Source organism: Pelodiscus sinensis, chromosome 4 (genome assembly GCF_052426305.1).
Source record: "Pelodiscus sinensis isolate ZL-2025 chromosome 4, ASM5242630v1, whole genome shotgun sequence".
NCBI lineage: Eukaryota > Metazoa > Chordata > Testudines > Trionychidae > Pelodiscus > Pelodiscus sinensis.
The window spans coordinates 28,905,572-28,931,716 of NC_143055.1; the positions used below are offsets into that span (position 1 = coordinate 28,905,572).

General features: G+C 45.2%; 1 protein-coding gene across 3 annotated transcripts in view; it reads left to right on the forward strand.

The window, feature by feature from the left end:
• Positions 1 to 26,145, forward strand: part of C1QTNF7 (C1q and TNF related 7) — a 136,603-nt gene that overhangs the window by 46,972 nt on the left and 63,486 nt on the right. The window contains exon 1 of one of the 3 annotated variants that reach the window (XM_014580531.4): positions 1,502 to 1,770. The exons of the other annotated variants lie outside the window; for them this stretch is intronic. The gene's annotated coding sequence lies outside the window, so the exon portion shown is untranslated. Of the gene's footprint in view, positions 1 to 1,501; positions 1,771 to 26,145 lie in introns of those variants that run through there. 3 annotated transcript variants of the gene reach the window in all.

Genomic DNA, 26,145 nt, shown 5'->3' on the forward strand with positions numbered 1-26,145 from the left:
TTTCCGGAAATACTATGCTGCTCCCATTCGGGCAAAAGTCTTTTTCAGTGTAGACAGCACAGTGCTCTCCGCAAAAAAGCCCCGATTGCGAAAATGGCGATTGGGGCTTTTTTGCAGAAAAACGTGTCTAGATTGGCCACGGACGCTTTTCCACAAAAAGTGCTTTTGCGGAAAAGCATCCTGCCAATCTAGACGTGCTTTTCCGAAAATGCTTTTAACAGAAAACTTTTCCGTTAAAAGCATTTTCGGAAAATCATGCCAGTGTAGACGTAGCCAATAGGTTCATAATAAACTGTTTGCCTCTTCAACAGTAGTCAAGAGGGCTTAATTTTTTTTCAAAAGTGATTTTGGGTGCCCAACTTGAGGCATGCCTTAAGTGGATTTGATTCTCAGAAGGTTTTGTACATACTACCCACATTGAAAATAAGACCTTTTTAAAGGTTTTGGGAAGGGGGTGCATAAAAATTGGAGCTCCCAAAAATCTTCAGTTGCATTTGAAAATATAGTCCTGAGCATTCATTTTTAAAGATCATTCTATAAAGTTAACTCCTATTTGTAGCATATATGGAGACAAATACACACTAATCCCCCTCTAACTGCTCAAATGACACTCCCACAAATGAAAGAGAGCTTCTGGAAATTGCTTACCCTTCCTTTTGAACCTATGATGTCCTTTCTTCATGAACACTGTGGCCTAAATTTCACAAATGTCCAGTAACTCTGAGTGCCTCTTTTTTTAGGTTGTCTTAATTTGAACAACCCAGAATGTTAGCAGAAACTTTTGAAAATCTTGGCTTTTGTGGTTAGCGCTCTGCAGGATCTCAGAGGGCAAAGACATCTGTAATGGGTGCAGCAGCTTCTCTACTGAAACCATAAATACTCCTGAAGAGAAGCATTCAGTCAAATGAGCAGCAGTAAAATCCAACTCAGGTCCTATACCTTCCCCTTTCCTGAATACATAATATTGGATCAACAATGTAATCCATAAACCAGACATGCTGCTGCGAGACATGTGGGAAGCCCAGGGGAAAAAAGCTCCATAGAGGATTAAGCAATCCATAGACAGTAAATCAGAAATCTGCATGAGAAGGACAAGGATTCAGAGCCTGCTCCAAAGCCAACTGAAGTCAGCGGAAGTCTTTTGATTGACTTCAGTGGACTTTGAATTAGGTCACTACTGTGGATCCTTGAATTTATTGAGTTTTTAAGGTCAATACTCCTCCTAAAACCATATAAAGGGGAGAGTGTGCTAGGAACAGCTTGAGTCTTATCCCTTCTCCTTTCTTTGCGTAGAAGGGGACAATGTGGCCCTAAATGTTTTCTTTCAAATATTATATCATATTACCTTTGTGAGTCTATACCAGCTGGTAGAACTATGTGGTAGAACTATATGTCATACTGCTTCAGCCTGGAGTTAGCACTTGCTCTTTCCTCTATCATATATACTGAGTTCTTTCCAATGGGAGTTTTATAGCAAGCCTGACAGTCGCTTTAAATTAGAGGAGTTGGCAAGTGTCCGAGAAAAGGGGTGGGAGTTTGCTTAGCTGAAAAAGACAGTTGCTAGACTTAATAAAAGAGAATCAAGCTTTAAATAAGTTTTCATGTTCAGAGAAGTACATTACTTGTCCTCGAGGAATTTTACTTTTTTCTCTGAAGGACTTTGAATCACCAACCTGTATCTATTTGTTTGAAGTTGCAAAAGTCTTGGGACAATCCAAAGGAAGCATACCACTGTTGTGGAAAATTTGATGTAATCTGCTCCAAAGTAAGGTAAGTTGTAACTGGTTCTGTTTTGCTGTTCGGACTTATTTAAAAGCATTTACTCAAAGGAACAAAAATATACTGCCTTTGGAAAATGCAGATTTTTTTTTTATTAGACCACATAGGGGTTACATTAAAAAGCCATTGTTATATATGGCTGCTGCTAAATTTGTTTATATGTTCTGCCTTATAACACAAGAATAAGGCACCCTGACATTTATGAACTTAACATTTCTCTTCGAAAGCTTACTGTCAGGCTTTTAAAAATCCAAAACAAATATCTAACCAAAATTATTTATAAAATAGTTTTTCATGGTAGACATGGTAGAAAGCTTCAATCTTTCATTCCATTAGTCCAGAGCAAAAATTGAGTATTTTTTCTCATGAAAGATTCCAACATCATTTCATAAATTCACTTAAGTCTTGCTGCTCGGGTTTCCTACAAACATGTTTTAAAAAAGATTCTGTAAATACTGATCATTTTGCTTCAGGGTTACACCCTTGCAAAGTTAATGAAATTCCTAATGTTTTCCAGCAAAAAGAAGTCGTTTGATATTAGCTGACATGAGTATCTTTTAAAAAAAAATAAAGTTACTAACCTACTGTGTCATCTGGCTATGTGAGCAGTGTGCTGCTGTAAGAAATCTGGGAAGAGAGTGCACATTGTAGAATGAAAATAAGTGTTTTGTGTGCAACAGCTGACATCAACCTGTTCTGCGTAGGTGAGAGAGAAAATGTATGAACAATGAACTGATGCTTTCTTTCCTCTAAATTTCCCATTACTATTATTTGGGTGTGTGAGGCAACATTTGTCAGCCTGAGGAGTGCACAAAACAAGGTATTCATGGCAGTGTATAGATTCTGCAATGGCCCACTTGTGGTGATCTGATAGATTCTTACTTTTCAAGCTGAAGTTGTGTGAAACTGAGCAGTGCAAGTTGTGGGTATTTATGGATATTGGCTCTGCAGCAGACTGGAGAAACGGCAACCTACTCCGCAAGCCACATCGCTTCTTCAAGGCTGCAGGCCAGCTCATGCAAGTTAGGCTCACCTCCTCCTGCACTGCACTGCTCCTTGCAGCCCTCAGGCCTAAGAATTCCACCTGTCCTGCAGGAAGGGGCTGTCTTTTTAACAGGAGCTCAGTGCAGTTCAGTGAAATGTATGCCTCAGGACAAGTGGAATTATAAGGCTCAGTGACTGTATATTCATTCCGTCTGATTCCCTTCACCCCACAACCATACCATTGGGGCTGTGAAGCCTGTATCATACAGGGGGTACACAGGCTTGTGAAGCACCTCACAGACAGAAAGGATCATCGTGATCATCTAGTCTGACCTGCACATTGCAGGCCACAAATCCTCACCTTCCCACTTCTATAATAGGCCCCTAACCTCCAGCCGAGTTACTGAAGTCTTCAAATCATGGTTTAAAGACTTCAGGCTACAGACTCTATCTTTTCCACTAGCTTAAACCTGCAGGTGACCCATACTCCTGAATAGGAATGAACCCACCCCAATTTGACCCAGAGAAAAATTCTTTCTCAACTCCAAATAGTATGATCAGATAGACTCCGAGTGGCTTGGCAAGTCTCACCAGTCAGACACCTGGGAAAGAATTCTCTGCTCTGCAGGAGTTATTCGACTTGGCCAGCTGCCCGCTTACAGCTTGGGTTCATCCACCCTCTTTGGCACTGCATGTCTGGATGCTACTCACCTGCCTGGCTGCTTCTGAGAGTCCAGCTGGCTCTAGGCGGGTCAGGTGGGTGTTGGACCTGGGAGGTACCAAACTCACAGCTCTGCATGGTACCCTGAGCAATGGACCAGCCTACCCATTCTTAAGAGCCCCGAACAGGAGTGGGAATGGGGGCCACAGTAGGTAGGGAAGTAGCATACTGACTGCTGTGCCCTATCCAGTGGGGATGTTACCAGCATAGTGGCCCTGGAGTTTTAATGACAGATTAACCATTGAGTAGGCGGTGCCTGTCTCCCTTTCCTTCAGTCCCTGATTGCCTAGCCCCACTTTCAGGCTTTACTTTTTAATTGTTTCTGTTTGCACCAGTCCTACGTAACAGTATCCTGAAATTCCTTGGGAGCGGGGGAGGGGGGAAACCTTGTCTGAGCTCTTGGGTGAAACGTACACGTTTCTATACTGCATCAAAAATAAAGAAGCTGCTTTCTTTAGTCTCAATTCTGACTTAGTACCATATCGTCCTACAAGCTTCGCTTATCCTCTGGAAGTCAATGGGATTCCTGCTGTTAGTGTGAAGACATTCTGTGGTTGTGACTTAAAATATCAGGCTCTTAAACTGATATTACTCTTTAGTGGGGTTAGACGTTGCCCTCCCACACACAGGCTTCAACACCGCTGCTCTGCTAGCCTATAAATAGGCTTGGTGGATTCAACTTTTTTATAATTTTGAGTAATATCAATTACTTTATGTGTAAACTCTCCTTTTGTATTTATATCAATTTAAATGTTTACAATTGTGGGAAATTCTGGGGGGAGGTTAGTTTTATTATTTGACAGATGTTGAGATTCCAAGGGTTCATGCTTTAATGCTATTAAAACACAAAGGCTACGTCTACACTGGCCCCTTTTCCGAAAGGGGCATGGTAATTTCAGAGATCGTAATAGGGAAATCCGCGGGGGATTTAAATATCCCCCGCGGCATTTAAATAAAAATGTCCGCCGCTTTTTCCCGGCTTTTAGAAAAGCCGGAAAAGAGCGTCTACACTGGCCCCGATCCTCCGAAAAAGCGCCCTTTTCCGGAGGATCTTATTCCTACTTCAAAGTAGGAATAAGATCCTCCGGAAAAGGGCGCTTTTTCCGGAAGATCGGGTCCAGTGTGGACGCTCTTTTCCGGCTTTTCTAAAAGCCGGGAAAAAGCGGCGGACATTTTTATTTAAATGCCGCGGGGGATATTTAAATCCCCCGCGGATTTCCCTATTACGATCTCTGAAATTACCATGCCCCTTTCGGAAAAGGGGCCAGTGTAGACGAGCCCAAACTGAGAGTGATAAGAAGGGTCAGGTAGTATCTTTGCAGCCAACTTCTGAGGGTGTCTAAGTAGCCACTGATATCATGCTTAAAATTGCTCCCCCCACCCGTGCTAAAAACAAATCTAAAATGGTGCCCCCCAGTGAGCCAGGAGTTCTCAGTTTGACCATGGTTCTCTGATAAGATGCAGTCCCCTCGTGACAGTGCGGAGCCTGCCTTAAGCTGGAGGCCAAGTGTCTAGCACTATGAACACTTCTGCAGAGTGGCTCACACTGTGGAGGAGGAACCCTGCCACTGGGGGCAGGTGAATGACCTGCTGAATTTTCGTATGCACTTTTCTTCATTTCACAGTCTGATACCATTCATAAATAGCTGTCTTCCTTTTGCGCAGCATGTAGCACTAATACCTTAGGGTACGTCTATACAGCACTGTACATTATTCTGAAATAACAAAGAGCGTGTCTACACAGCAAGCCATTACATCGAAATAGTGGTGAGCTGGAGGACTTCTTACTCCAACTCCTGTAACCCTAATTTCACAAGGAGGAAGGGAAGTCAAAGGAAGAGTGTTCTTCCTTCGACTTCCTGCTGTGTAGACAGTGCCTAAAGCTGAATTAAACTATTTCACCTTCAGCTACGCAATTGACACAGCTGAAGTTGTGTAGCTTAATTTGACTTTTGCCCTACTGTGTAGATGTACCCTTAGGGTAAATGTTTAATCTAAGATCATCCATTCTGCATGTAGCTCCCAAAAGGAGGTACCCCATGAAAGACTGATACATAGCAGTTCCCTTTGCAAAGGACAGAGACTGCAGACCCTGAACTCAGGAGCATAGGAGTGAGCTGCTTCCTTCATGTGCCCCTGAGTTATACCAAATGTAAGGGGACTGTTACCCCTTACTAAAACTCTGTGGGAGTTTTTGGTTTGCCAGCTCGCAGTATCTGAAGGGGAAGAGTTCATGAGACTGACTGACCCCAGAGACAATGGAAAGCAGCCAACACTCCAGCTCAGCCTGATTGACAGGTTGGACAGGCCAGTGAGGAAGGGGAGAGGCCAGGCCCCATCCTCCCTGTGAGCTGGGATTGTTCTGGGTCTTTCTGAGCAAGGAGAGAGCTGAGAGAGCAGTACAAGCTGTGTGAAGAGGTCCTGCAAAGACAGAGCTGAAATAGGAGTACAAGCTGTGTGAAGAAGTCCTGCAAAAACAGGGAGCTGAGAGACAGCCCAAGTAAAGCAAGCTGTGCTGAGGGGCATTTTTTGCAGCAGCTGAGCCAGACACACACAGCTCAAAGAGCGCAGACCCTGAGTTGAGCAGCAGACCGGCAGTGCTCAGAGAGCCAAAAGGAACAGAGAAGCAACACAGGGAGCTGGAACTGGTCAAGCAGCACAGCCTGCAGCTGGATGTGGTGAGCACCTGGGACCAGCAAAGTGTGGGGAAAGGCTCTGGACTGGGAGAGGGGTCTGGCCACTTCGAGCTTGAGACTGTGTGGTCACTAACAGAGCTAGCGTGTCCAGCCTGTAGCCCCCCCTGCAGCATATCCAGGGCCTCTAAGAAAGAGACTGTGGACTGTCCTTATACTCTGCAGACTGCTGTTTTGATGTCCCTGTGCTACAGAGCAGGGCTGTGTGTTCTCATTTAACCATTCTCATTTTTTCTTATTCTTTTCTCTTTAATCCGTTGTTGTTTAATAAATTGTATTTGCTTTGAACCTTATGAAGTGATCACTGGGCCAAGAAGGCCTGCAGTGTAAAGAGAGCACCTCGGAGTGGGGACACCCTAACTCCTGCCCCTAGTGACTACAAGGTCAGGGATTAAGCCCCAGGAAACCTGGGCCCAGCCTTGTTGGGGTTTCAAGGGCTCTGCTACTCAGGAGAGTGGTGGGGGAGCCCTCAGGATCAGGGAGCCGTGGGGTAAAGGAAGTGGGAGTGGGGACTCAGATCCTTTCGCTGGTTCATTTCCCCGGGGTGGTATAGAAGTCAGGAAAGTTCCCCACAATAGCGGGATCATTCCCCCGCTTACACAAAGGACTTGGGAGATGTGAGACCACATGAGCAGGCTGGACAGTTCTAAATGATGCTGCAGAGCTCAGGAAAGGACTGTATTTCTCTTTGGGCATACACCCTATTCAGACATTTGTCTTTATGGGACAATCTAGCCTTTAATGAATGTTTTTAAAGCATATGGTGGAATCCTGCTAATTATATGTAACAGGTGTTTGTTGGAGATAAAGCATGTTTTCTTGCTGATTCTGAGACAGGCATTGCAGATGTGTAATGTTGTTAAAACTGGAATGTATGAGTTTGCACAGGAGAAACTTCCCTACAAAATAGTTTCTAATAAAGATATTTTTTCAGAATAAGCATGGAAATCAATTGCTGCAATATTGATTAGCCTAATAAAATTATTATTTTTATAAAGGCTTTTTAATAACAGACAGTGTGAGTCCAAGTCCAAAATGTATATCTCTTGTGTTACGGTTTTTGCACTCAGTAGAGGCAGCAAGGTGTTGGGGGAGGGAGGGAGGGTGACTAGTTGAGTCACTAGTCAACTATCCTATAAGCATATGCTAGTAAGCACCGTGTATTCTGATTTACTGGTTACCATGAATGTTTTTTAATATTCTAAAATAATACGGCTATATCTACACTGGCCGCCTATTACGGAATAGACATGCAAATGTAGAACTTTGGAAGAGGCAAATGCGCGGGGGATTTAAATATCCCCCGCGGCATTTGCATTTTCATGGCCGCCGCTTTTTTCCGGCTTGGAGATAAGCCGGAGAAAAGCGTCCATACTGGCGCGATCCTCCGGAATAGGGCTTTATTCCGGAGGATCGCGCCAGTCTGGACGCTTTTCTCCGGCTTAACTCCAAGCCGGAAAAAAGCGGCGGCCATGAAAATGCAAATGCCGCGGGGGATATTTAAATCCCCCGCGCATTTGCCTCTTCCAAAGTTCTACATTTGCATGCCTATTCCGTAATAGGGGCCAGTGTAGACACAGCCTACCAGACCAAAGAAGGAAAGCTGATCTATAAATGATCCTTTCTTAGGGCATTGAACTAAACTAGCCTGATAGAGCAGATACATGAGACAAATCTAGGAAGTGGAATCTTTTATGATGGCTAGAAAGATCGGTTGTTCTGTATAGTGTTTTGAAATGGACTTTTTCCCCAAATCACGTGAGGTGACATTGTTTGCCAAATTTCTTGTTACTTAGCAGTACTCTGGATTTTTCACTCTTGTAAGAAATTGGCATCTGTTGCACTTGGAGCCATAGTAAAATGGCAGAATTCCATTTTATACTACTCTTTTGTCTCCAGAGCTGGGTGGGCAGAGAGTAGCGGCTGCAGCTGGGCACCTAGTTCTAAAAGTAGCATCACCACTAGCAGCACAGAAGTAAAAGTGGCAATATACCTTCTTATAAAGCTAAGATTTTTTCCATGGATAATTTAAGCAAAAGTCACGGACAGGTCAGGGGCAATAATGAAAAATTAATGGAAACCCATAACCTCTCCCTGACTTTTACAAAAATAAAAGTCACCTGTGAGGACTCAGAGCTCCAGGGTCCCTGTCACTCATGGGGGTGAAGAGCTCTGGTGGTCCCACAGCACAGGGAAGCAGCAGGGATCTGCTGCCTGTGATGGCTGGGAGTTGCAGGAGGCCCCTTGCCGTTGATGGTGGCTGGGAGCTGCCACCTCCTTTCTCCTCCCCTCACCACTCTCTTCCTTTGTGGATGGCAGAGGACGCTGCAGCTCCCAGGTGGCACTGGCTAAATTGATGGAAGTATTTGGAAGTCATGGAATCTGTGGCTTCCATAACCTCTATGACTAAATCTCAGCCTTAACCATATACCATGCCACCTGTATTTTACACACTGTTGCTGATAGTGGTATTGCCTTCCGCTTGGTACCTGGCTAGTAGCCCCCACTCTCCAGCCACCCAGTGAGTGCTGGGGCTGAGCCCTGGCATTCTTTCAATACAAATTAAGCATTGTGGGGGGAGCCCCTGTGGGGTGCAGGGGCGCCAGAATACAAGTTTGCCAAGGGCACCATTTTCCCTAAGACTGGCTTTTATTCTATAACATATAATACTCAGTAGTCCTCCTTAGTGGTAGTTGTCTCCTGTCCCCTTCTGGAGAAGTTTATCTCATGAGTGCCATGCTTTTAATTGCAGACCTAGACAACATAATTGCTAGTATAGAGATAATGTTTTTCTGTACATGCATCTCAAGGATTATGATAAGCAGTGTAATACCACGGGTGCAGGATTCAGGGCAAGGGGAAGCTCAGGATGGGGGGGCTGAGCGGTTGGGGAGGTGGCAGCTCCTCACTGAGGGGAGGCTGGAGCTGGCCTGCCAGACCACCATTGGATCCTTCCAGGCCAACAGGTAAGTGAGTAGTGTTGAGTGCGCGGTGCAGCTCTGCAGGCGAGGTGCATGGGCCTAAAATTTGTTGTGCACGGCCGCAAAAGTGCTCAGCTTAGATAGAGGGAACCCTGGTAACCATCCTTGAGTCTCAAGAGGCCATGGTATGTACCGCTGAGAGATAAAAAATATATTCTGTTCTCTTTTATACAGACCTCCTGGGCTCTGATTGGCTGCCACAAAGGCCTCTCATGATTGGCCCCTAGCTTCAGCCGTCTCCCAGAGCTGTTTTAACCTTTTCTATGCGTGGAGGAGGGTGACCACCTTGCTACACAGAGCAACTACCTCTGGATACCTAGCAGTGAAATCTGCTGCCACCAATATAATGTTTTCCTCTCTGTGTAGGCTCAGCTAGTAGGCCTATAACATCCATGGCAGCCCTGTAAAACACTTCCTTGATTATTGACTTCCTTGTTCCCAGAAACAAGCTAGGAATAGGGTTGTAAGCAACTAGTCAACTATCTGATCAGCAAAAGCCGGCTCTTAATACATTTAGAAGGCAGAACCACTGCAGGGTTAGCTCTCATGGCCAGGAGCTAACCCTGCTGTGGTTCCCCCTGCTTCTCAATAATTTGACTAGTTGATGGAAAACCCATAACTCACTCACTTAGGCAGCTGCTTGCACTGATGTTGGAGTTTTCTCCTTAGTGCAGACCTTGATGCTCCTGAGCAATCAGATCTCCTAACTTGTCATGGGCTTCTGTCCCTTTACTCTTCATCCATTTTCTGTAATAATACACCATTTTATGAATATATTCTCTGTGACTTAACTTACCAAGTTTTTTGAAGTTTCTGAATTTGAAGCGATATGCTTCTGGGGTAGTATGAAACCTTTTTAACACAGACTCCTTGAACTGAGCATATTTCATAGTCTCAACATAGCATTAAATACTTGTAAAGATTTACTAGTCAATTTAGGGAGTAGTAAAAGTCATTGAAGTTGGTCCAAGAGAAGAGATTATTGAAGATCAGAAGGGATGTCTCCAAGAGGGCAGAACAGCACTATAAAGTGAAATGCAATGAGGTAAGGAAAGTGGCCAGAATGGATAAGGCAAAGTGGTTAGAGGAGGAGTGTAAAGATATAGAGAGGTATTATGGTGAATGTAAGATCAGGAGGTTTATAAGATGTTTAGGAATATTAATAGGAAATGGCAGCCAAAGCAGATGGCGATCAAAGTCGAAAATGATAAGGTGCTCATGAACAAGGAGAAGGTTATGCAGTGATGGACGAGATATTGTACTGATCTGTACAAAGCACAGTTGGACCCGAGTGTCTCAGAGAGACTGATCGAAGAATTGAAAGCGATATCACCGCCGAGACTGGTATTTTGAAGGAGGAAGTAGAAAGAGCAGTGAAACGACTAAAGAACAATAAGAGCCCTAGAAATAATAAGATCATGGGAGAGATGATCAAATATGGCAGAGAAAGTATGAGTCAGGAAATACACTGACTATGTAATATAGCATGGAAAGAAGGGAAGGCACCTAAGGAATGGACAAGTTCAGTGCTAGTGACAAGACACATGAAAGGAAGCGCGTTGGAGTGCAAGAACTACAGAACAATTGCCTGAATGAGTTATCTAGGCAAGGTGCTGATGATGATACTGATAGAGAGATTGAGATTGCAGATAGAAGAACATCTAGCGGATGAGCAAGAAGGATTCAGGAAAGATAGAAGTACCATACAGCAGATATTGGCACTAAGGTTGATAGCGGAGAAAACTCGGTGAAAGAACAAGAACATCTACAATTGCTTTGTTGATTTTTAGAAGGCATTTGACAGTATAGATCAGAAAGTGACTTGGGAGGTGTTGGAGTCGTATGGAGTGGATAGCAGACTGATACAGTTGTTGAAGGATATCAATGATAATGCAGCGGCAGCGGTGAGAACATGCAAAGAGTTGGGAAGTTGGTTTAGAACAAGTAGAGGTACGAGACAAGGAGATCCAATATCGCCAAGTATCTTCATCATGCACCTAGAGATAGCAATGGACAAGATCAAGGAAAAGGTAGAAGGGATATCAGTGCACAAGATGAGAATTAACAACTTGAGGTTTGCGGATGATATAGTTATCGCAGAGGAAGATGAAGAGAAGCTAGCGAGAACAGTGCTAAATGAGGTGCTAAATGAGGACGGGAAGTGGTATGGACTGATTATGAATATCGATAAAACGAAGACAATGGTATTAGGAGATAAAGAAATAGGAAGGAAGATCAATGTAGATGAGATCGAACTAGAGAACATAGAGAAGTTCAAGTATTTGGGGAGCAACATGACGTATGATCTAGACTGTAAGAAGGAAATAGCGAAAGCAAGAGCAAGTTTGAAAGCAATAGATAAGATCTGGAAAAGTAAAGTGATTAGCTTAGGAATGAAGCTGAGCATCTTGAAAATGTGTGTATTTAGCAGCCTGTTGTATGGATGTGAGACATGGATGATAACGAAAAATTAAAAGAGAAGAATATTGGTGTTTGAGAGGAGTTGTTCTAGAAAGATCCTCAGAATAAGATGGTGCAGAAGTTCACCAATGAGGAATTATGTAGGAAGATACAGCCGAAAGAGAACCTACTGCAGAAGGTTATACAATGGAAGATACAACTATTCAGGCATATCTGCAGAATGAACAACAAGCGAAATGTAAGACCCTGGTATTCGGCATAATGAATGGTCTGAATAGGAGAGGCTGACCCCACAGAGAATGGGGAGATGGTATAGTAGATTGGTGCAAAGCTAGTCTACAGAAACTAAGCCACTCCTCACTGGACAGGGAAAGATGGAAGGAAATAGTGAGGAAGGCATTGGACACCAACGGGCATTGAGCCCATGGTTGTTGATAATGATGATGAAAAGTCATTCTCTGTACAGTGCATATTCTTTCAAAGGTGATCAGATATTCTTTAATGCAGTTGATCTCTGTGTAACTTGGGCACCAGCTCATGCCAGCTGTGTAATCCCTGGTGAGTGTTATCTGTCTGCTAATGAATCAGTTTTTAGGTCTGATACATTCAGGGTGTCCTGCCTGTCTCCCTACGGCTTTTACTTCTCAGCCTTCATAATTTTCGTCTTCTAGAACCAATGTTTTTGGTGAGCTGATTCTAGAGCAGCTGAACTTGTTCTTTGTCTCTCTCTGCAGCCCTCCCCCCCCCCCCCCCCATGCTCTTGTTCTCTTTTCCATGCTGTCCCTTTCCTGTCTGGATAGCTCTGTCAGCAGGGCTGTTTCACTGTGGGCTGCACCCTGCTGGGTTTTTTTTTTAAATCTTTAGGCATAGTTAGGAAATCCAATTGACCCTGATGTCACTTGTCATAAGCCACTAGTAAGGCTTTAAAGTCCTCTACTTTTTTATAGTAGATTAGCATCTATATTTTTTATATAGATTAGTACACAACTTTTCCAACTGTTTTTTGGCATACTTAACAGATGCTTCTTTGCACATCCTGCCTCTTCTGCTGCTCAGTTTCCTATCAGAAATAAACACACGACAATAGACTGTAACCTTTCCTTTACCTGTTCCCAAAGTTCTCACTTGTGAATTGCTCAGTAACTATATTATCTGGTATATCAGTGCATGGGATATGATTCTTAGTGAACCAGAAAACTGGATGTAAATCCCATTGACTTTTCCACTGTGACATTTCCCAGGGTACCTCGGGTTCTGAGGCATCTCAGAGCCGTCGGCCTTTAGTGTGGGGAAGTTTTGTCAGTACTTGCTGTGGATCAGTGCCCTGAAAACACCATCCTCTAGCAACACAAGCCCTATCTTCAAGGCAGGGACATCCCTGGGGACCGGGGGAAGGGCTGGAGCAACCCCCTTTGCTTCCGCTCTGCCATTTCTCACCCCTGCTCTGCCCCATCCTACCCCCACTTTACCCTTTCCCCCAAGCCCCACCTCTGATCCATCCCTACTTCTCCTTTTCCCACCCTGCTCCGCTTCCTCCTGCCCCATTGCACCACTTCCCCAAAGCCCCCTCCCCAAAGCGATGTGACCCAGGTGATTATCTGGGAGCCTGGCACAGGGCACCAGCAGAATCAGATCCTTCTGCACTCACCGTGGCTGCAGGAGACACAGGATGCGGCGCGACCTAGCAACCTGTGCTGCTTTACCGCTCATCTCCCAGCCAGGTCACTCCACAGCTATGGGAAGCGGAGTGCTCCAGCCCCAGCGTTTGCAGGATCTGGGCTGCAGAGGCCTAGTCCCAGTTCCCACTGAAGGCTCCTATTAACTTCAGTAGGAGTTAGTTAAAGCCCTTAATCCTTCTGTGGACAGAATATCTGCCTGTCACGATAATCATGTATGTCCCCTCCCTAATTTTTCTCACATTTTTACCCCACTGAGCTAGATGAGCAGGTGTGTCCCTCTTGTGAGTAAAAAAGGAAAGTCTATGTTTATCAAGTCCATTATTTACTCTCTGTGATTCCGTGATAAACAGTGTCGGTGCTCGATTATAGAACAACTGGTTCTTCAGCCCTTGCTCTGCACAGTGATATGCTGCCAAAAGTGAACTATGGGCCCCTTCATACAGTTGTCCCTGGTCAGCAACACAAGCAATAAATCTCGGAGTAAAATACTCTTCCCTGTTACAAAATCCTACCTGTTTCACACAATCCCACCCACACCTCCAAAGTCCATTCATTCTCTGTGCTTGTTCCCTCTCTTCAGCTAACCCATTCCACATTCCTGCTCTCTCCCAAGTCCGTCCGTTCCCCCTGTTCCTTCAGCAGTGGGAGCAGGCAAATCATTGTCAGTCTGGATGTGAGGTGGCGACTCCCCCGTTAGTGGGCTGGAGGTCAGTTGAAGAATGAATCACCTTTGCTTCTTGAGGTGAACAGATCTCTCCTTGTTGCTGGGAGATCGCCCCTTGCTGGTGTGCAGAGCATGGGGGAGCAGTTCTCCCCAAGTTAGTGTGCAAGATCCAGGGGAACAAGTCATCCCTGGTCAGTGAGTGGGGATACAGGGCTTCAGGCTCTCTTGCAGTATGACTTCAGACATTCTAGTGGGGTGCAACAGGCAGGCACCACCAGAAACAAATGGGCATTAGTGACTATAGCAGGGGTGGGCAATAATTTTTGGTGAGAGGCCACGCCAAGATTTTGGAAAGTGGTCAAGGGCCACACTTTTTTGTGGAGGAGGTGTGGGGTCTAGGATGGAGGTTGGGTGTAGAAGGGTGCACAGGGTAAGGGACTGGGGTGCAGGAGATGTTGTGAGGTCTGAGAGGGGAGTTTGGGTGAAGGAGGGGGTTGTGACCTGGGTTAGGGGATTGGAGTGTAGGATCAGGGAGGGTATGTCTACACTACAAAGTTAGTTCGAACTAACGGACGTTAGTTCGAACTAACTTTAATAGGTGCTACACTAGCGCTCCGCTAGTTCGAATTTGAATCGAACTAGCGGAGCGCTTAGTTCGAACTAGGTAAACCTCATTTTACGAGGACTAACGCCTAGTTCGAACTAGCTAGTTCGAACTAAGGGCTGTGTAGCCCGCTAGTTCGAACTAGTGGGAGGCTAGCCCTCCCCAGGTTTCCCTGGTGGCCACTCTGGCCAACACCAGGGAAACTCTATGCCCCCCTCCCGGCCCCGGACCCCTTAAAGGGGCACGGGCTGGCTACGGTGCCCGTGCCAGGTGCAAGCCTGCCAGCACCCAGCTAGCAGACCCTGCACCTGGCACGGCACAGAGCCACCCACCCGATGCCCCCCAGTCCACCCCCTCTTGCCGGGACCAGGCTGGCGGCTCCCGGGAGCTTGCCCTGGACCGCAAGAGGCGGGCACCTTCCTGGGCTAGTGCGGACATCGTGGACCTCGTCCACGATCTCCGCACTAGGCACAGGAAAGTGGCTGTCTAGGGCAGGAGAGCTGCCAGCCTGGCCACCCAGGACCAGGTGTGCATGAAAATCAAGGGGGTCCACTGAGACCCCCGACACTGAGCCCTGAGCTTACAATGGCCGTCCTGGGTCAGACCAAAGGTCCATCTAGCCCAGTTGCCTGTCTGCCAACAGCGGCCAACCCTAGGGACCCTGGAGGGGATGGACCGAAGACAATGACCAAGCCATTTGTCTCGTGCCATCCCTCTCCAGCCTTCCACAAACTTTGGGCAGGGACACCACTCCTACCCTCTGGCTAATAGGACTCCATGGACCCAACCTCCATCACTTTATCTCACTTCCCTTTAAACTCTGCTCTAGTTGTAGCCTTCACAGCCTCCTGCAGCAAGGAGTTCCACAGGTTAACTATTTGCTTTGTCAAGAACAACAACTTTCTCTTACTAGTTTGAAGCCTGCTACCCATTCCTTTCCTTTGGTGTCCTCTAGTCCTTCTTTATGGGAACTCAGGAAGAACTTTTCTGAATGAACCCTCTCCACCCAACCCCTGCTTTTAGAGACCTCTATCCTGTCCCCCCTCCGTCTCCTCTTTTCTAAGCTGAACAGTCCCAGTCTCTGTAGCCTTTCTTCATCTGGGACCTGTTCCCAACCCCTGATCATGTTAGTTGCCCTCCCCTCTCCCAGCCTTTCTCTTCCCCTCTCCCACCTCCTTTTCCCAGTCTCCCCCAGTTTTTTTTCAATAAAGACAGAGTCAATGTTGGAAGAAACGTTATCTTTATTTTGTACATCAATAAGAAGGGGGGCTAAGGAAGGGTAAGTGGAAGGAGGTGAGGGAGGAATGGGGTACGAGCCCCCGATGGGGAGGACTGGGCTGGCTCTGCGGGCTTCTGGGGCAGCCTGCGGCAAGTGCAGCCGGGCTGATGGCCGAGTGGTGTGATGTGCCCAGTGTGGGCACTCAGGGCACACCAAGCCAGAACTTCTTTGCAAGCAGGGCACCCCTTAGAACTGTGTGTCCGGGGTGGGGGTCGGGACCCTTTAAGCGCAGCCCTCGGCTAGCCTGAGACAGCATCTCCACGCTCTAAGTCCTCCTTTTATGCCCTGCCGGCACTGCTTCCGGCCATCCTTAAGCCCTGTTCAGAGTCCACTCAATGTGGACTTGCTAGTTCGAACTAGCAAAACGCTAGTTCGAACTAGTTTTTAGTTCTAGATGCGTTAGTTCGAACTAGCTTAGTTCGAATTAACTAATTCGAACTAAGTTAGTTCGAACTAGCGCTGTAGTGTAGACGTACCCGGAGGGAGTATAGGTGCAGGAGAGAGGCTTTAGGAGAGGAAGCAAAGTCTGGAAGGGAATTGTAACCTGGAAGAAGAGGAAAAGGGGGTGCAGACTGCAGAGGGTTTGGGTGGTGACCTGGAGCAAGGGGATGGGGTACAGGGTCTAGGAGGGGATATAGGTGCAGAAGAAGATTCTGGCCTGGGGGAAGGGTGAGGGAGGGAGTACAGAGGGGAGCAGAGGGTTTGGATGGTGACCTGGGGGAGGGAGTTGTTGTGCAGCTGGAGCTGGGGTGCCAGAGGAAGGCTCTGGCTGGGAGGTGCTTACCTTAGTGTCTCCAGGCCAGCAGCCCTGCAGCACCACAAGGCAGGCTGGGCTCCCTCCATGTGGCTCTCAGCTCTGGGAGGGGAGAAGGGCTTGCACTACTCCATCCTGAAGGCCAATCTCTCAGCTCCTGCTAGCTGGTTGTTTCCAGCCAGTGGGAATTGAGGATGGGGCTAGGGGTGGGGAGATGACACACAAAGCCTTCCCCCCTCCCCCACTCCAGAGCAAAGAGGCATGTGGAGGAGCCCTATGCTTGAAACAGAAGCTGCTGCATGCCTGAGGATTTTAGCACAGGGGGCCGCAGGCTAGATCCAATGGCTTGGCAGGCTGGATCTGGCCCGTGAAAGGTATCTGGCCCATCCCTGGACTATAGGAATCCTTCTCCTGGGATTTTGGGGCTAAGTGGGGCAGTGCTGGGAGTGAAGCTGTCATTCCTCTGCTAAAAGCAGGGGGCGGGTTCTCCTCCTGGCTTGGATAAGCAGAGCTTTCTTGCTGTTTTGTCATTACCTATGTTGCATCCTAGAGGCCTTGTTTGGAAAAACTAGGAGCAAGTTCTTGTGCAGCAGCTGTTGTGGTCACAGTGATATCAGGTACTCTCAGAGGTGGCTGTCCATTTTAAGCATCAGTTACAAAACCAAGTTTTGCCACATATTCTCTGCCTCTCCATCCCCATCACAGGTGGTATAAGAGTGGGTAGCTCATTTCTGTCCTTGATAATTGTCATGTTATGCCCAGGATAGCAGAAGGAGATGGGGGAAGTGCTGGGGAGATAATTCTTGGAGATGTACCCAAAACTTAACTGATTTATTATACAATATGAATGTGTGTCTGTGTCAATGTGTGTGGAAGGGAGAGGAGTTTTCTTAAAGTCCCCTCCGCCGCCTGCGGTAGGAATGGAGACCAGCTGTATCCTCCTATTAACCTTCACAATTGGTTTACATCAGTGTATGGTTTTCAAGGCTCCATTCTCAAAGAGAAGGGCTAGAGACTGACTTTAATCTTTAAATGAAAACAGATTCTCCATTACAAAGAAGCTGAAAAGCTGAAGTCAGGGTTGCATTTGCATTACCCTCTATTAACAAGAGGCGGACTCCAGCTCACCAGTAGCCCAATCCTCACCTCCATCCAGCATTTTCTTCTTTGTCTTTCCCTATGTGCACCCTAGAGGCTCTGGTTGGAAAAACTAGGAGCAAGTTCTCGTGCAGCAGCAGTTGGGGTCACAGAGATGTCAGGTACTCTCAGAGGTGGCTGATCACTTTAAGCTGCAATCACAACCCTGAGGACCACGTTTGAGAACCATTGGATAACATAAGCCAAGGGTTTGTCCACACAAGAAAAGAACTCTGCAGTAGCTAGTGCGCACTAGCTCCCCCTGTGGACAATACTGCTGTGCAGTCAGAGTGTCTGTGCGCATTAGCTTAACATACTTTGGAAATGTATTTGCCTAACTGCTGGAGGGCACTGATAGTTTATGTCTACACAACCCTGTAATATGGACTGTGGGAGTGGGAACTGCAGCATGAACTAGCACCTCAGGATGTCCAATCTGTATACAGGCAGTCCCCGACTTACGCGGATCCGACTTACGCGGATCCGTTCGTAAGCTGCTCCGGTGCCCCTGGTCTGCTGGAGACCGTCCCCAGCAGACCACAGGCACCGGGACTGAAGCTGCAGCCACGGCGGGGTCCCGCGCCTCTGAGACTTTGCCAGAGCAAAGCCTCAGAGGCGCGGCACCCCGCTGCAGCTCTGCTCCCCATGTCCCTGGTCTGCTGGGGGGGGGGGGTGCAGCTAGTGTGCCCCCCCCCCAGCAGACCAGGCTTTTGTTTTGGACCCTGGGGCAGAGCTGCTGGTCAGTTTCAGCAGCTGCTGAATCAGGACGCCTGGGACAGAGCAGATGGGGTGCTGTTGGGTTGGTCCAGTAGCACCGAGGAGCGGCGCTACTGGAGCAACCCAGCAGCACCCCAGCTGCTCTGCCCCAGGCGTCCCCAAGTCAGCTTCTGCTGAAACTGACCAGCGCTGACTACAGGAAGCCCGAGGCAGAGTTGCTCTGCCCCGGGCTTCCTAGAATCAGCTGCTGATCAGTTTCAGCAGCAGCTGACTTGGGGACGCCTGGGGTTCTTAAGTTGATTCTGTATGTAAGTCAGAACTGGCGGTCAGTTTCAGCAGCGGCTGAATCTGGACGCCAGTTCCGACTTACATACAGATTCAACTTAAGAACAAACCTACAGTCCCTATCTTGTATGTAACCTGGGGACTGCCTGTATTCCAACACACTGCAGCACAGCACATTAAAGCAGTAGGGATGAAACCCAAGCTCCAGAGAAGTTTTACCATTACCCTCATGGGAGGGATAGCTCAGTGGTTTGAGTAGTGGCCTACTTAACCCTAAGCTTGTGAGTTCAATTCCTCAGGGGGATGTTTAGGGATCTGGGGCAAATCTGTAAAGGATGGGAGTTGGTCCTGCCATGAGGGCAGAGGACTAGACTCAATGACCTCTCACAGTTCCTTCTAGTTCTGAGATCGGTATATCTGCCTATTAAATTATTGGGGTTTGGATTTCACCTGAGGTGACAATAATGGGCCAATTTCATCTGTGGGGTAACTCCATTGAAATCAGGGATACATATAGCAATCAAAATCTGGCAGGGTTCTGTTTTTGCAGAGGTTTGTTTTCATAACTTCTACATGAGGTGATGGTGAATGTGGGCAATGCATGTGAAGTGAATTTGACCCACAGCATCTCTGGGACGCTTTCACTCTGTCTCAGAACCCAAGAATTGTGTCACCTTTCTAGTAGATCTGCCTTAGGTTACATTGCATGTTCCATTCATTTCCCAAGATTAGCAATGTTTTTTCATAGGAAGAATTTCCCGGTCTGCAAGCAAGAATAAATGTTGTTTCTCATGTTGAACTGACCTCTGTGGTTACTCTGGAACAAGCTTTGGATTCTTTGAAATGAAGGCTAGATGATCCCATAACTGAAACAGTTTTGTTTAGACAGAAAAACTGCCAAGATGCCCTTAAAAGGAAGGATCTGCTTAATGAATGCTATTCAGAATGTTTGTTGCTATTCTGACCTTCTTCAAAAATAAGTCTATCTAACAGCTTGAGCAAAGCCATGCAGTTCCTGCACTGGTTGTCACACCTAGAAGAGTGGATACAGTCCTCTCAGTCACCATATTCAGAATTCAGCAAGACTGTGTGATGACTGCAGTGCCAGGGCTATTATGAACAACTGAGAAACTCAGCCTGGGGTTTGTGCTCTCTGCCTTTTTTCCATTGAGTCAGCAGACACACATGTTCCTAATTTATCATTTAAAAACAAACAACTTAATCCCCCAAGTATGCAGTGTTGGGGGGCCTCCTCTTGAAACTGAATTACAAATTGGGTAATTAATGTAAATTTGTCAATGAAAGAAATAAATGGCATGCTAGATACTGTCACCAGCTGCTTCCTTCCTATCATTTCTGTAAATCTTTTGGAATAGCTAAAAGTCTAAAGATTTGTAAATCTGAGGTTGTTACATTTTCCTGTTCTGGTGGCCAGAAGTGGCTGATGATGTTTTCTTTAAGCACAGGCAGAAATATCTATTTTATTACAGAAAATTATTTATACATAGTAATAGAGATACAGATCATTCCAAAGAAAACTGCTTTTGGAGTTGTGCCAAATTACAGCTTTTCTTACATCTGAAATCATCATTACATCCAGGTCTGTTTTGGGGCAAACGGAGAAACAAAAGCCATTGGCAGGTTTGTCGCCATCGTACTCCACTGAAGTCTGTCAGAATTTGGCCTAAAAAGTTAAGAGCTTTTTTAAAATACTTATTTATTTCTGACTGTTACACCATAGGGCCAGCCTAAGTAATTGGGAGGAAACTAGAAAGAGGAGTCTTTGGGGCAAACTCCTCAAACGCATTTGACTCCTTTTAAATAAAAGTTGGGGCAGGAAGGGAGGAGTTGTCTTAGATCATCCCCTCTGGCTGCAGAAGTGAAGTCTGCTTGTTCCTTTCAACCTTATTGCCTTGTGTACATGATTTCAAAGCTATCAACAGAAACAGAGAGGAAAATTTCCTATTTAAAATGAAAGATGAAATTCTTTTTTTGCATTTCTATTTCCCAGGGCTTTGTCTCGTGTGAGGCTTCCCTTCTTTCAGTCATAATTTAGAACAGGCTCCTGAAATTTCATCCATAAAATCTGCCTATAGGCTTGCAAAAATCACACTTGTAAGTGCAAAATGGGCACTGGCACTCTCATTCATGTGATTATCTATTCTACGTGTACAATGAGTGTGTGAGGTAATATTGCAGCCATAATTTAGGCAGCATGTTTTGAAAGTTTGGTTCTTTAGGTTATTTTATGTTAGGCTACATCTAGACTACAAGCCTCTTTCGAAAGAGAGCAACTAGACTACAAGCAGATTTTTCGAAAAAGTGAGCCACTTTTTCAAAAGAGAGTCTAGACACAGTTTGCATTCAAATAGTGCCTTTTTTCAAAAGAGTACTTTCAAAAAAAGGCATTATTCCACGTAAAATGAGGTTTACCGCAATCGAAAAAACTGCCGCATTCTTTCAATTTACTTTCGAAAGAACGCGGCTGCAGTCTAGACGCAGGTGAAGTTTTTTCGAAAAAAGGCTACTTTTTTCGAAAAAACACTGTAGTCTATACACACCCTTAGTTATTAGTTGTAATAAAATACTTGGCCTTTAGCTAGTTATTGAGGGCATGGAAATAAAGCCTAACAATCGAATGGGATCAATTCTGTGGGACACTGTGCTAATAAAACAGTACTTCTCTCTTAAAAATGGTTTTTCTTTTGAAAAAACACAGCTGCTCAAGCAGCATACCCCGGGCTATAGAACTATGAGAGACTTGATTCTCCTCTGCTTTTCTGCTAAACAGGGGAATGTGATCTTTTCTTATATTACAAACTAGAGATCTACACTGGCCCCTAATTCCGGAAAATCATGCAAAGCAGGTAAGTCAGAATAGGGAAATCCGCGGGGGATATCCGCCGCTTTTTTTCCGGCTTGGGGAAAAGCCGGAAAAAAGCGTCTAGACTGGCACGATCCTCCAGAATAAAGCTTTCAAGTAGGAATAAGAGATCCTCCGGAAAAGGGCTTTATTCCGGAGGATCGTGCCAGTCTAGACGCTTTTTTCCGGCTTTTCCCCAAGCCGGAAAAAAAGCGGCGGCCATGTTTATTTAAATCCGCGGGGGATATTTAAATCCCCCGCGGATTTACCTATTCTGACTTACCTGCTTTGCATGACTTTTCCGGAATTAGGAAAGCACAAAAAGCAAAACAGAAGCAGAAGTGGGTAAGAGAGGAGAAAGGAGATCTGAGTGAATTGCAGAGTTGAGAGAAGAAGAGTACAGGAGTCCTAACACTCAGAGCCGTTCTGTAGCCATTATACATAGCCCCTTCCCGTAAGCAGAAGGATAGGTTACTAGGATTAGCAGAAATGGTGTGTCTGTCTCATTCTGTACTTTCAAAAGAGTTTACGAGCACCCACATATTTCTAAAAGGAGTGAAGCTTTGTTCCCTGAATATCTTCTGTTTGGAAGCAATTAATCAGATGCTCTTGAATATCAGACACAACATGATTAGATGCACTTATCTCCACAACTGGACTAGATTCCAGTGCTCATGCACCTGCCCTCAGATTGGCTCAATGAGCGCTATACTCATATATAGTCACTTATCCTGGACTATATTTTATACCTTAAATAATCAGGATTCACCACCAGCTCAATTCACTTGCATTTGGCAACCTTCACAACCTTCCACTGCCATATAGACAGCCATTCCATCTTCCCACACCCACTCACAAAACATTTCCTGAAGGGACTCCAAAATCTTTACATACAGGTTCCAACCCCAGTCTGGGACCATGGTCTCGTCCTATACGCTTACAAGACCTTGGTTTGAATCAACGACTTATGCCCCTATGTTCATGTAGCAATGAAAATGGCATTTCTTGTTTCTGTCATGTCTGCCCAACATGTCAAAATTGGGGACGTTATGGCCTATTCCTCATTACACCGTTTCATATAGACAAAATTACATAACATAAACAGTGAGGTAGCAAAATTTGCAGATGATACATAACTGCTTGAGATAGCTATGTCCCAAGCAGACTGTGAAGAGTTTCAGAAGGAGCTCACAAAACTAACTAGGTGACTGGGCAAAAAAAATGGCAGAAGAAATTCATTGCTGATAAAAATAAAGTAATGCATATTAGAAAATATAATCACAATTATACGTATAAAATGATGGGGACTGAATTAGCTGTTACCACTGAAAAGCAAGAGCTTGGAGTCATTGTGAATAGTTCTCTGAAAACATCCACTCAATGTGCAGTAGCATCAAAAAAGCAAACAAAATGTTAGTTAGGAATCATTAAGAAAGGGATAGAAAGAATAAGACCGAGACTATTTTATTGCCTCTGTATAAATTCTTAATACACCCACATCTTGAATACTGTGTGCCTCATCTCAAAATAGATATCTTGGCATTTATAAAGACTCAGAAAAGGGCAAAAAATCATTAGGGACGTGAACAGCTTCCATGTGAGGAGCTATTACTAAGACTGGAACTTTTCATCTTGGAAAAGAGAGAACTCAAGGAGGATATAATAGAGGTTTAGCCATAAAATCATGACTTGTATGGAGAAAGTGAAAAAATAAAAGTTATTTATTCCTTCTCATAACACAAGAATTAGAGATCACTAAATGGAATTAATAGATAGCAAGTTTAAAACAAAAGGAAGTACTTTTTCCACACAACACATGGTCAACCTGTGGAACTCCTTGCCAGAAGATGTTGTGAAGTCCACGACTATAACAGGGTTCAAAAAAGAGCTGTAAAAATCATGGAGGATAGGTCTGTCAATGGCTATTAGCCGGAATAGGTGGCGATGGTGTCCCTAGCCACTGTTTGCAAAAGCTGGGAATGGGTGCCAAGGGAGGGATCACTTGATGATTACTTGTTCTGTTCATTCCCTCTGGGGTACCTGAATTGGCCACTATTGGAAGACAGGCTTCTGGGCTAGATGGGCCTTTGGTCTCATGCCATATGGCAGTTCTTATGTTCCCAAATTTTTACGCAAGGCTCCAATCCTATTTCCATCTCAATCAACATATTCACCTTCCTTCTTTCTGAAGCCTCATGGCAACCAAGCAGAGGCAGCACTGCACATCCTAGATGGCAGATAAGTATTATCTTTCTGCCTGGACACAATTAAACGTTTCTGAAAATCGCTCTAATTTATTCCTTTCAATGGCTGAAAGATCCAAGGGTGCAGCCATCTCTGAGCAACACCTTTTCAAGTGTATCTCACAGTGTATACATCTGCCCTACCAAATAGTCAATTAACAGTCTCCTAGTGGAACTAACTCACATTTCACTCACTCACACTCCACCTCTTTTGCTTTTCTCAGTCAATCTGATACCTTTCTTTGATAGGATAACGAGTCTTGTGGATAAGGGAGAAGTGGTGGATGTAGTATGCCTAGATTTTAGTAAGGCATTTGATACAGTTTCGCATGATATTCTTGTCAATAAACTAGGCAAATACAACTTAGATGGGGCTACTATAAGGTGGGTGCATAACTGGCTGGATAACCATTCCCAGAGAGTAGTTATTAACGGTTCACAATCCTGCTGGAAAGGAGTAACAAGGGGATTTTGCAGGGGTCTGTTCTGGGACCAGTTCTGTTCAGTATCTTCATCAACGATTTAGATATTGGCATAGAGAGTACACTTACTAAGTTTGCAGATGATACCAAGCTTGGAGGGGTTGCAACTGCTTTGGAGAATAGGATTATAATTCAAAATGACCTTGACAAATTGTAGAAATGGTCTGAGGTAAACAGGATGAAGTTTAATAAAGACAAATGCAAAGTGCTCCATTTAAGAAGGAACAATCAGTTTCACACATTCAGAATGGGAAGCAACTGTCTAGGAAGGAGAATGGCAGAAAGGGATCTAGGGGGTTATAGTGGACCACAAACTAAATATGAGTCAACAGTGTGATGCTGTTGCAAAAAAAGCAAACGTGATTCTAGGATGCATGAACAGGTGTGTTGTGAGCAAGACACGAGAAGTCATTCTTCCGCTCTACTCTGTGCTGATTAGGCCTCAGTTGAAGTATTGTGTCCAGTTCTGGACATCACATTTCAAGAAGGATGTGGCGAAATTGGAGAAGGTCCAGAGAAGAGCAAAAAGAATGATTAAAGGTCTAGAGAACATGACCTATAAAGGAAGACTGGAAGAATTGGGTTTGTTTAATTTAGAAAAGAGAAGATTGAGAGGGGACATAATAGTGGTTTTCAAGTATCTAAAAGGGTGTCACAAGGAGGAAGGAGAACACTTATTCTTCCTGGCCTCTGAGGATAGAACAAGAAGCAACGGTCTTAAACTGCAGCAAGGGAGGTTTAGGTTGGACATTAGGAAAAAGTTCCTAACTCTCAGGGAGGTTAAACACTGGAATAAGTTGCCTAGGAAGGTTGTAGAATCTCCATCTCTGGAGATATTTAAGAGTAGGTTAGCTAAATGTCTACACAGTACTGGGTCCTGCCACGAGGGCAGCGGACTGGACTCGATGACCTCTTGAGGTCCCTTCTAGTCCTAGTATTCTATGATTCCCATTGCTGACATTTGCGAAGTAGCCACATGGGCATCAGCAAATACTTTTGCCGTCATTATCCCATTACTCATGAGGCCACAGCAGGCACTCTCTTCTGACATGCTGTCCTATCATTTGCAGTAAATGCCACTCTAAAGACCCAGGCTTCAAGGTAGACCACTGCTTTCTCATCAGCCATAGTGGAGCATGCATAGGGACATCACTCAAAGAACAAAAAGTTACTCAATCTGTACAATAACTGAGGTTCTTTAACATGTGTCACCATGGGTGCTCAACTACCAGCCCTCATCCCTTCTGCTGCATAAGGCAGTTGGACCAGTACTATATATGTGTCCTGTTCATGGTGCAGGGTGGGGAGGTGCACATATGTGGTCTGATGGGCACTTCTGGTGAAAATCTCTGATTCCTTGCATAAGAGCCCTGCTGCACCTACAGTGGAGCACCCATTCAGATACACATCTCAAAGAACCTGAGTTACTGCACAGGAGCATTAACTTTCTCTTGTGTTTATATGAAGGCGTAAATAACACTTTCCCATACACCTTCTCTACACCATTCATGATTTATAGCCCTCTATTAAATCATCCCCTTATTTGTGTCTTGTCTGAGCTAAGCAGTTCTAGTCTTTCTAATCTCTTCTCAAACGAAAGCTGTTCCATGCCCTTAATCGTTGTTGCCCTTTTCTATAACATTTTCATTTCAAATATATCTATTTTGAGATGGGGTGACCAAAACTGCATGGATAGATTTATATGTAATGGGTCATTAAGGTACTGGATGGAACCTTCTGAAAGTGATGCATATCAATGCATCATCCCACAGAACAAGGGAAATCTCATTGACCAGATCACTGGCATCTAGCAATCAATGACTAAGAGGAAGGCGTCCCCCATCACCACCTCTCAGCAG